Source organism: Panthera uncia, chromosome D1 (genome assembly GCF_023721935.1).
Source record: "Panthera uncia isolate 11264 chromosome D1, Puncia_PCG_1.0, whole genome shotgun sequence".
NCBI lineage: Eukaryota > Metazoa > Chordata > Mammalia > Carnivora > Felidae > Panthera > Panthera uncia.
In genome coordinates, this window is record NC_064808.1 from 25,698,951 (window position 1) to 25,707,455 (window position 8,505).

Consider the following 8,505-nt stretch of genomic DNA (forward strand, 5'->3'; position numbering starts at 1 on the left):
CCACGAAAAGAGCAAAATTAATCCGACTTCTGTTACTTCTCAAGATGAGACTGGATTTATATTGGGCCCTTCCCTTCAATTGGCCGTAGGAGCAAAATAGAGCCACCCATAAATACCTGTGTGCAGTCTGGCTCAGGTGAGGGCAGGGCGAGCCCTTACAGAGCCACGGACCTATCAGAACATGAAATATCTGTCTGGTAAGTCCTTAGAAGGTCTAAAAGTGTTGTGCCATGTACCCTCTGGGCATGCTAAAGTTAATTGGAAATTAGGGCAAGTAAGCACAGCTTGGCAACAAAATTTGAACATGCTCCCAGAGGTTCTCCACTGTGGGGTTTAGGGATTGGAAATCCATTCATTCGAATAAATATTTATGACTGCACATCAGAATCACCAGGGGCACTCCCCCCCACCAAATATACACGTTCTTATAAATTTGCTTTGCACAGTCCTTCAGAGGCTATTTCTTTCTTTCTACACACTATGCCTGAAATTTAGGTAACATAAAAAAAGATGAATGATAGTACCTGTGTAGGACTACATATCAAACTGGATTGTTTTTCCTAAGTCCCAGGTACCTGCTCTCATCAAACATCCTCAATAACTTTTCTGCAGAAACCGTTAATGAAGCAATTCCTAATTTTATTTATTTTACTTTTAAGTTTATTTATTTTGGGAGAGAGAGAGAGCAAGAGTGTGCACAAGTGAGCGGGGGAGGGGCAGAGAGGGAGAGAGAGAGAGAGAGAGAGAGCGCCCCAAGCAGGCTCTGCACTGTCAGCACAGAGCCCGATGGAGAGCTCAAACCCACAGACCACGAGATCATGATCTGAGCTGAAACCAAAAGTAGGATGCCCAACTGACTGAGCCACCCAGGTGCCCCATAATTCCTAATTTTAGAGAAAAATTTAAAGAAATAAACCCTAAGTAAAACTGAATGCTTTCTTAGACTTAAAAATCTAGTATGAAGCGTTACTAATCTAATCCTGATTGAAAGGCCTCAATAGAAACAATTCTGGCTACCTTTCACTATATGCCAAGCACTTCATCTGTATCCTTATTTAACCTGCACAATTAATACAGTGAGGCAGGTGTTATTTTACCAATACAAGAGAATGGAGACTCAGAGAATTTAAGTGACTTAGCTAATATCTAGAGCTACAATTTAGTAACTGAGGCTTAGTCTGCGGTTGGGCCTAAAATTTAGAGGGTAAAAAAACAGTTCTTTAAAAAGACCATACATTTTAAAGTACCTTCCTCGTTTAGGAAACATTCTCTGCCCTTAGTTCCCTACCTCTGGCTTTGGTGGCAAGCTCCCCTGTTTGCTGGGACATTGCCCTTTGGCAACCTACCAAGATGTGTCTATGTGAGAACCTTCATTCCCGTTCCACTTCCGTTTTAAGGATGAATGTCATGCCCTTTGCCATGGTGCTAAATTTGAACCCAACTTAATGCTCGTCTTTAATGACCAGGCAAAATGTTTTTTTCCTTATCCTTTCCTCTTTTCCCCTCCCGTCTTCCTTTTTAAAATTAAGCTTCTGCTCTTTTTCTAGAAAATAAATCTCATCTGACACTAAAACTTTACTTAGAGCCAAAAGCCTTCTGGGACTTGGGGTATTAGCACAGCTTGGCTTCTGAAGCTGAAAGTCAGACTGACCTGCTTGAGCCTGAAGTCTTCTGCATGTGCTCCTGGATGCCGCCTGCTTGCTTGGCTGAAACCCATGCTGTGTGCAGAGAAGTTTCTGCTCAATGTTGTCACCCGGAGACTGGGTCTCACTGCCTGCTGAGACCCTGGCAGGCCAGGATAGAGCCTGATGGTCTTTATGCCAAGGTATTCTACATCAAGATCACCTTGAATCCCCTGTGCCACAGCAAATCCGCATCACCAACTCCATCATTCTCTTGGAGCTTGCCTTTAAGGAAGTTGAGCCAGGGCCTTCTCATAGACTCAGGACCTTCATTTTCTTTTGCATGATGCAGAAGTGAGTCCACTGCTTCCCGCCCTTTCTATCCTCATGGGCAGTTGTATCACAATGATTTTTTTGTATTTCCTATCACAGGGATCAAAGGGTCACCCAAGACCACTCTGGCAGATTTTAGTAATTTCCAGTTCAGAGTAAAAGGATTGAGGACTTGTTTTTTTTCCAGAAGATTACAACTCCAGGAAGGTATGTTGAGATGAGGCAAGCCCAACAGTGCTGGTGAATATTCAACAACTGGCTTTCTGGGAAAAAAGTGTGTGTGTGCATGCACGTGTGTATGTGTGTGACATGTATGTGTTTGTGTGTATTTTATAATTTATCACTATAAAAGATGAATAGACACAACATACAATAAAATATATTTTTTTTATCTTAAGTTCTATATAGCAATTGATTGTTACAAATGCTTTTGTTGGGACACCTGGTCAGTTCAGCCTCCGACTCTTGATTTGACTTCAGGTCATGATCTCATGGTTCATGGGTTTGAGCCTCATGTGAGGTCTGGGCTGACAGCACGGGGCCTGCTTGGGAGTCTCTCTCTCCCTCTTTCCCCTGCTCTCTCTGCCCCTCCCCCATTCACACCCCTCCTCAAAATAAATAAATAAACTTTTAAAAAAAGAATTAAAAAATGCTTTTGTTGTTGAGCATCACTTCCACTGCATTCTATTGGTTAAAGCAAGCAGAAGGGTCAGCCCAGATTCACCGTGAGAGGGGACTACAGAGGGCATGGCTACTAGAAAAAGTGGTTCATCGGAGCCACCTTGGGAGACCAGTTACCATGCCTTCTAGAACTAACATGCCGTGACTTATTTCCATCCCAGCCTCTCCACTCATCAGCGCTTCCATATGTTGGCAGATGGGGAATCTCACATTCATTATTTAATGTATGATTTTCACATATTCACTTAGTGGTTGCATTAGAGTGAAATATACGTGTTCATTCATGTATATTTACTTGTACTGAGAGGTGAGTTGAAAAGATACTCTTAAAATTTAACTTCATTTATTTGTCATTTTGTGTTTATGTTGATCTATTTTATTATCTTGTGGGGTACCAGAAGAAGAACTCAAAAAATATATATAGGAACTAAGAAAAATCTTAGACTAAAATATATAAGCGTATGTGCACAGTGGTGTTTATAGGTGTGTATGTGTGTGTGTGTTTGTGTGTGTGTGCATGTGTGCATGTTGTGTGTAAAGTCATTCCATCCAAGGAAGCTGTCATTTGTTTTGGCTTCTGGAGTTCTCTTTGGAGCTGACTCCTCGGTTTTGGGAAACTCAGCACAATGGGCTCCTTATTTATTATTATATGAGGCAAACATTTACTCAGTGGTCTCCAAGAAAGCTATACAGTTCACTTTAAATCTGCACACTGATGCCACAGACTGAGACTTCATGTTCTGTCTAGTAATGCAAACTGAGCTTGTCTTTAGCCAGCCTGTGACTTTGAAGAAGAGGGAGAAATGGCTTTCTAAAATTTTAGTAATTTCAGGGGCACCTGGGTGGCTTAGTCGGTTAAGCGTCTGGCTCTTGGTTTCCGCTCAGGTCATGATCTCATGGTTTGTGAGTTCAAGCCCCATACTGGGCTCTGCACTGACAGTGCAGAGCCTGCTTGAGATTCTCTCTCTCCCTCTCTCTCTGCCGCTCCCCTACTCATGTTCTCCCTCTCTCTCTCTCAAAAATAAATAAATGAACTTAAAAAAATAGACTATCATATTTGCCTCATCTGTGTGGTGGGGTCTGCCTTTACTTCATAAGAATTTAAGGATAATGACTATGTCCTTGCTTGGAGTAAATGCTTCCAGGTTGAGCAAGTGGTAGACTCTAGAACCTTCCTGACTAATCTCTCCCAAGTAATTGCTGAGGGAAATGGTGAGGGTGAATCAGTGCTTCCCAAAAGGGCCCTGGCAGTCTGAGTTTCCAGGGTTTGACATGCAGCATGGGCCACAGGAATCATGGAGAATGGGCATCTATGAGGGAGAACTTCAGGAGAAGGAGGGATTTCCATAAGACCGAGCCCTTTTGTTGTTGTTGTTGATGGTGATGATGATGATGATGATGATGTTGATAATGTTGTCCAAGGTTTTTTGAAGATGTTACAGCCTGGCAGGAAGATTCAAACTTCTCCACATGGTGTTTTGAAATTCATCCTGATCGTAGGCTGAGTGACTTCCAGGTTGGATGGAGTACCAAAACCAAGGGTTTCAACATTTCCTTGGTGTCAGGATCTACCTCAAGATCTGCTGATCCAGAGCTGAGACCTCAGGTATATAATTAGCCCTCCTTTCTCTCTCCTCCTCCTGCGGCTTGATGGAGATACCTCTCCCCGGGCCTCTCTGCATCTGCTTCATCAGACATGTGACATAGCCCTGCTGCCTTGTTGCGGAGCTTCTGGCTGGGAATAATGGCGGTCTCCTCTCACAGGGCCATGTCGGTACGGAAGTCATCCAGGTGTGTGTAGTACGTCTCAGTGATGACCCGAGTCGCCTTCTTCACGGTTCCGGTGAGAACGTGGCCTGTGTTGGCAGTAGGGTAAAAGGGCCAAGGCCTTAATATTTGACCTTTGTAAGATGTGTCTGTGTTATACTGCAAACTAGTGAAGTGAAATATTTCAGATCTATTTTAGACTTAATCTTTTCTGTCATTAAAATTTGTGCATTTTAATTAAGCCCAAGCAGAATTCCATTTGCAATGGCATATTGAATATCTTTGTAATTAACAATAGCAACCCAGGTAGATAGGTTTCCTTCATGTTAAAAAGAAAAACAACACTTTTTTTTTAAATAATTGAAGATTTACAGGAAGTTGGAAAAATAGTAGAGGGGTCTTTTGTACCCTTCACTCAGTTTACCCCTTGACAGTATCTTACATAACAATATATGTATTTCATAAATTCTTTAGTATATGTTATAATCAGATAAAAATAATCTTTTTTAAAGTTCTTGAAGATGCTTTTTAACCTTTTGTTCTGAATTCGTTCCCTCTCCTGAGCTACACTCCATTGAATTCTAACTCCCTATGCATATCCCCAGGGTGATATTCAAAATATGAAAAGATATATAAAAACTGACTTTGCTTTGAGAGTGACTAATCAGAACACCAGCCTGGTTCCAACAACTAGAACAGAGTTCTGGATACTCCTGAATTAATCTTTTAGTTTCTAGATCATGGGAATGTCTGAGAGAAGGTATCAGGGGAGGTGGCTATTGATCAGTGACATAAAAATATTTCAGTATTTGGACCATCAGCTCAATATCAGCCCATGTTTCCCTGTAGTACACTTGTCACATTGCTTGGTATCCATAGGATTACTTTTACTTGTCCCCTGTCCCCCCCCCCATCCCAATATATTGTCAGATCTTTGAAAGCAAAGACTTTGTGCTTAATTCGTAGAACTGTAGAGCCCAGCATTGTACCTAGCTCAATATCTGAAAAATGACCAATCCATAAACAAAACTTAGGTTCTGGTCCTAGGCCTGTCCTTAAGCTAGCTGTGTGACCTTAAGCAGGTAACACTCTGGTCTCAGAATCTTCTTCTGTAAAACAAAATTATTAAACCTTCTTGTTCCCTTTAAATCTTTACAGGGAGTTTGTAAGAATTTCAAGATATGCAAGAATAAGGAAAGACTGATGATAAAATAAAAAATTCCATTTTGGCAATTATCTGAGTGCCTATTGTATGCAAAATACATAATTTTTAAAAGTCTGGAGGGAAAAGAAAAATGGGTAAACAGTATTCATCCTGAGGAAATCACTGCCTAGTGAAAACCATCTTCCATAATACCGTAATAACAGACAAAATGATTTGAGCACTAGAATAGGCACACAAATAAGGCATTTAGTTCAGAAATACAGAGAAAAGAGCAATACATTCTAACTGCCATATTGATATAGCTTCATGACATCTGTAACCAGTCTCTTACCCAAATTCCAAGATTTGATTAATGTTGATATATAATATTGGATGAATAAATAATATTTTAAAGCCCCTGTCAGGTCTAGCATGTAGTGAATTATTTTAAGTGTTAGTATGCTGTCATTCTTTTCAGCTGCTATTAGCAGTCTGATAATATTTATATGTGTACCAGGCAGTCAAGTAACTGGCCACACTCAGATTTTTCAACTCCAAAGCTCCTGTTCTTAACTACCATTTAAAAATAAGGCACACAACACCACTTTTAATCACAAATGGAAACAACTTTCCCTGATACTAATAACAGAAAAGTCATGTTAGTAGACGGGGTGTGCTGGCACAAATCTCCCAGGACAGATTTTTAGCCACTAGAAAGGATTTTATCAGATATAACACTTTGACATCGTGAGTTTAGTTTGAAAATAACTTTCTCGGGGTATGTCGGAAGAATTTTTCCCTGTCCCTGGGTGCCAGCTGTAGATTTACTTCCTCTCAGCTCCAATTCAACCTTTTGGCCTGTTCTGTGAAAATGGATCTGGGCCTTTAACATATGTCCTTCGCCAGCTGACCCTGGAGCTTTGTCAGTAGAGGGTGCTGGAGAGATATTACAGGAGGAAAGGGTTTTCTTTCTTGGTTCCTGCAGCAAACTTGAATTCCTGTGTCTTCCTTCAACACTGGGCTCTGGCGGCACATGTCATTTCCCCAGTGGCCAGTTGCATGACAGTCTTCTCTGGTGTCCTGCCCCTGAAGTGCACCAGGGCCCAGCAGCCAGGCTCCCCTGGTCCCTCCTCAGGCAGTTGTATAAGGGTATGAACTCCAGGGAGCAGATTTATGGTAAGTTTCACAGGTGCAGCACCACAGAGACTCCTTTGCCATCCAGTAAGCCATGGCCATGCCCTCTCCAGTATGAGCTCAACCTTAGCGGCCATGGGGGCTCTTCTTCTGTACCCTAACTCAACCTTAGGGGTAATCGCGATTGGATATAATATAGGTAATAGAACTACTATTAGAGATCTGCTATTTCTGTATTCTTTAGAGTTCTCTTTACTTCTTACTAATCATTCATCACTCCAAAGTCATGTCATAGCTGATAATTCTTTATACTGAACTTTCCTTGTTGTAATGACTGTATGATTTCTGTCTCCTGATTATACCCTGACTGATATACCTTGGTACCTATCATAACTTATATCTTGCTATCTTACCTCTCAGCCGACTCAAAACAGAGAAACAAATCCACTCCGTGTTAACGCCCTTTTTGGCATTTGAATTATTCCGAGGCTTTACTTCTCCCATATCAGTCCCCCTCCCACCAAATCCTTCTTGAGACCCTATACTCTAGTCTCACAAATTATGATGCTGATCTATAGACAGACTGCATTCTTTTATACCCTTGCAAACCTAAGTTCTTCTGTATAGAATCTCTCCTTCCTGTAAGGTCCTTGAAGAATTCCTACTTATCCTTCAAGACTCAGCCCCAATATTGTCGTTTTGAAGCTTCTTTGTCAGAGTTATTCTCATATCTCCGTTTTAGCACTTAACACATAGCATTTTATTTTCTCCAATATTTATTTTCCTCATTAGACTATAAACTCCTTGAAGACAGGGATTCCCTCCTGTTTATCTTTATTCTTCTAGCTCCTGGGACAGTGCCTGGCACATAGCAAGACATCAGAACATGTTTGTGAAATGAATCTGTTTGTTTACAAAAGACGCAAGAGATAACACAACTTCAAAACCATTATCATGACATGGAGATCTGGGCACCAGTCTCTGCCAATTCTCTGCTGTAGAATCTGCCCATTTTAGAATTGGGGGTATTCCCAGTCTACCCCCTTGGAGCTTGACTCATGCTACATCTCAGATTCACCTTTGTCCTTAAGACAATTGTTTAAGTCATTATCTTGCTCAAACCTCACACCTTTAGCAAGTTTTTCAGGACCTTTTAAGCTTCTTTTCAGTCTCCCTTCCCAGCTCCTGTCCCACCCCGCCCCGCCCCCATCTTCTTTCTGGACCACAACTCAGCACACACACAGACAGTGCCAAAGGGACAGAAGCAGGGGGGATTTCAGTCCTTTCCCCCCAAAGCAGAGCTTGTTGGCACATTCCTAATCAGAAAGAAATGATCCTGGTAATGACCATCTAATTAATGCGGAAGTACGTGTGCTGCGAAGCAATGTTTGTTTTTCTGCTCTCGTCTCCTGGCGAGGAGGAAATGTTGGCTACAGCTTATCTATGCCCAAGAGACCTTGAACCAGCCTCTTTGGCTTTTCCCACCAGTAACTAACATTATTAGCTGTAGCCTTTACCCTTCAATGTGGCCCTGAAAGAGTTCAAGCCCTGGCCTTGATGTTGCCACCTGTGTGGGCATGGGCAGGTGTCTTAACTCTTCTAACCCTCGTTTTTTCCGTCTAGAAAATAGGTACGATAGTAAAAATAGTACCTACTGAAAGAAAATTAGATGGTACATATAAATTACTCAGCACAATACCCGTATGGAACAAGCACCTAGCTGAGAGTTTGCTGTCATTTTTCACCAAGTCCCACATGATCTGGAAATAAGAAAAGAATAAAAGCTGTTTCCATCAGGATGGGATGTCTACACATGCCTGCCAG

The 8,505-nt window shown here is 41.6% G+C and overlaps 1 pseudogene; it reads right to left on the reverse strand.

Moving 5' to 3' along the window:
• Positions 1 to 4,092: 4,092 nt before the first annotated feature.
• Positions 4,093 to 7,185, reverse strand: LOC125928935 (40S ribosomal protein S17-like; annotated as a pseudogene).
• Positions 7,186 to 8,505: the final 1,320 nt, after the last annotated feature.